A 3,405-nucleotide genomic window follows, 5' to 3' on the forward strand; every position below is an offset into this window, starting at 1 on the left:
AAACAAGCTATACAGGTAATCCCTCTTCTTGTTGCTTTAGGAATCTCTACAGAAGTAGGTCTAGGGACAGGAGAACTGACCGCTGTCCTGTCTTATTCCTCTTCTCTCTCTCTCTCTCTCTCTATTTCTCTCTAGCCCAGCAAATTTGTAAAAATGAAATCAGTGGTTTCACACAAACTGGGTGTCTTAACTATTGCCTTTCATTGGTCCACTCACTCTCCTATTTATTTTTCTAACTTTTAGACCCTGCCTCTTATGTTTGTTCACTAGTTTCTTACAGAACCACATGCAAACCTTCACCAATAAGAAAATTGGAAAAATCTACCTAACCCTAAACACCGACCCTAAAACCTGCCCTTGCAAAACAAAAAAATCTGGAACCCTATAAATACACCCCTACTCCAAACAGTGGTGGAAAAACCCCTTGTTCTCAATACTAGCACCAATTATAGGACCAATCCTAATTTTGTGCCTAATTTTAATACTTGCCCCTTTCTTTATCAAGTTCCTGCAGACCCCAAAGAGAAAAATCTCCAAAATTACCTACAATTGAATGCTTTACAACCCCTACTCCAACTGCCCCAGGGAGGGGCTCACGAAGGAGGCCCCAGTAGGGATAACAGCAGGACATAGCTCCAGAAGATGGCCAGCCTGAGACAAACCTCCTTCCTGAACCTCATACCCTTTTCTTCTCCGCACCTCTTTTTCTTTTATCATACCACAGAGTTGGGAAATGATAGATACATGAATTCACCAGAACTTCCAACTGCCCTTTTGCTGTTCTGCTTGTCTATCTGACCCCACCCTTGCTTACTTACTATCACCCCTGAAACATAACAGTTCTAGGAAGCTGGTCGGCCACCCTAAGGAGAAGCATTCCAGGAAGCCAAAATCGTAAAACTGCAGAAGGGAGCGTACCAGAACTGCAGACTCAACACACACTTGCTCAAGACTCTCTCCCCACTACCCTATAAAATTTTGCCTCAGAGTCTGTTTCGATGCCTTTCTCTTTCGGGAGCCGATCAACGACTGCTGGCTGACAAGGTCAAAGCAGGAGAAGACCCACAACTGCTGGCTGACAAGGTCACAGCAGGAGAAGACCCACAACTGCTGGCTGACAAGGTCACAGCAGAAGATCAAAAACTGCTGATTGACAAAGTCACAGCAGAGAAGACCAACGGCTGCTGGTTGACAAAGTCACCGCAGTGAAGACCAATGGCTGTGGGTTGACAAAGTCACCGCAAAGGAAAGGCACAATGATACTTCCCCCTTTGACTTTTTGAATTAATCTGGCCTTATATCCCCCCCTTTTTCTGGGTGTGTGCTATTATTTGTGGCACAGGGATAATAGTACCGTGCTTTCCCTGTAGATTTGTAGTAATTTCTTTGAAAATAAGACAGAAGGTGTAAGTTCCACAGAAAAACCTGTAAGCCCCTTGAACTGGGCTCATAAATATAAGAGGCTGGCCATAATATCCCTCATAAAGGGTTAAGTTTGTAGGAGAATTTCTTCTTATTAATCATGTTAGAAAGAATAAAGTTAGAACTTAACTAGTGTATGAATATAGTAAATGAATAAAGTTTAACTAGACATTAGAATCTTAGGTAAAGTGTAGTGAAGTGGCCTGTTGCGTGGCCTTGGATGGGAGTGCAGTCGGCAAGAAAAGAATGTTTTGCTAAGAGACTTGTTTTATGACTAAAGGCAGTTGCTGGGCTTTCTCAGTGAGACATTCTCATGAGATTTATATACTTTCCAAGGTTTTTCGTTCAGATAATAAAGAGGAATATGGGGGGATCCATAGAAGCAATAGCAATTAATGCCTTCTGATATTATGTTGCTACTAAGCTATCTTGCAGGTGCATTCTATATATCTTTAAGCAAAAGTTACTCTTGATGTTATGACAATTTCTTAATAAGCAAGCCTTTTGAAGTCTTGTGAGAAAAATTAGGACACTGCATGAATTCAAGGCCATTTGCCTGAGCAAGCGGTGGTCCTTTGCTAGTCCTTAATGATTTCATCTGCTAATCTCTCTCTGCGCCCTTGACTCACAACAACAGTAAAGTAGCGTTATTAATTAGTACTAATCTTTTAGAAGTTTGTACCAATATTGTTATTGCTATTGTATAACTGTACTTTGAATAACTTACCACCTGATTTATAGTTTATAAATATGAATTAACTGTTATCTGGAAATATGTAACCATAGTGAAACAAAATACCATGTGATTGTAACTTAGTGTGTGTGCATAAAAAGAAAGCTAGACCAGCATTTGGGAGAGATGCCTGGCAGTAAATGCTAACTAGAGAATAAAGAGAAAGAAAAGAATTCGATTTTCGCCGATGCCGTCTCCTCCTGTGGGACTCCTGGATCCCCCCGGGGCTGGACCCCGGCATTTCTCTCCTGGAGAAATGCCCAGCAGGGTTCCTTTCTTCCTTTCAATAAAGCCTGTTACTCTGGTCTTTTTGGACTCCCATGGATTCCAACAGGAATGAGCTGAAGGATACAGAAGTTCTATCATATAACTAAGGGTCACAATCAGCTTGCTCTCTGGCAAAAAATGCCCCCAAAATAGCATGAAGGCAGCAAATTGGTGCATTACAAAGAGCACAAGGACAAAAAACACAGTTCTCATGGCTCGGAAGTGGGCCTCGATGCTGGCATCTCTGGAATTCCCCAAGGTAAGCTCATATGTTTTGTGTGTCTTCACAAAGACAGCAGCAACAGGACAAAGGACATCAGCGAGACAGAGAAAGGAGGGAAGGACCCAATCACGAATATAATATCAATATAATTAATTTTTTTAATTGCCATTCATGTCAAATAACCCAGTCATATTTCTCTCATAATTTGGGAAGATGTAAAACCAGAAGTTACCGAAATTCTTTGGCAAAGGAAAGCACATGAGCAGGAAAGGCACCGAGACCAGCAGAAGTGTGAAAACCACCTTGCTAATTCTCCATTTGAGCCAAATGAAAGGGGGAGAGAAGAAATTGGCAATTTTCAAGAAATAAAAGACAGCAAGGTAAGTAGCTAACCAAGTGCATAAATGGTTGGCCAGTATCCAGATATGAGAGAGGATATGGATTGCTGTCATAGTATCAAGGGTTTCCTGAAAGGCCATCACTGAAAACAAACCAACGGTTATCAGCCACAACACACTGATTCTGGCCGAAGCCAAACTAGTAAGAATGACGTCACCTAAGTATAACTTGTGATTTCTAACCCAGGTAATGCAGTTTGTGAGTCTAATGAATCCATTCCCTAAAATTCCTATGATAAATTCCCCGCTGGTTACAATCATGAAAACTTTCTCCAATGTAGTCAACATGGCTCCAAAGAGAAAATTCTGATCTATAATTTGTTGAGTGACTAAATTCCAGATGATTTGTTAGATAATTGCAC

This window comes from Saccopteryx bilineata, chromosome 1 (genome assembly GCF_036850765.1).
Source record: "Saccopteryx bilineata isolate mSacBil1 chromosome 1, mSacBil1_pri_phased_curated, whole genome shotgun sequence".
Taxonomy (NCBI): Eukaryota; Metazoa; Chordata; class Mammalia; order Chiroptera; family Emballonuridae; genus Saccopteryx; species Saccopteryx bilineata.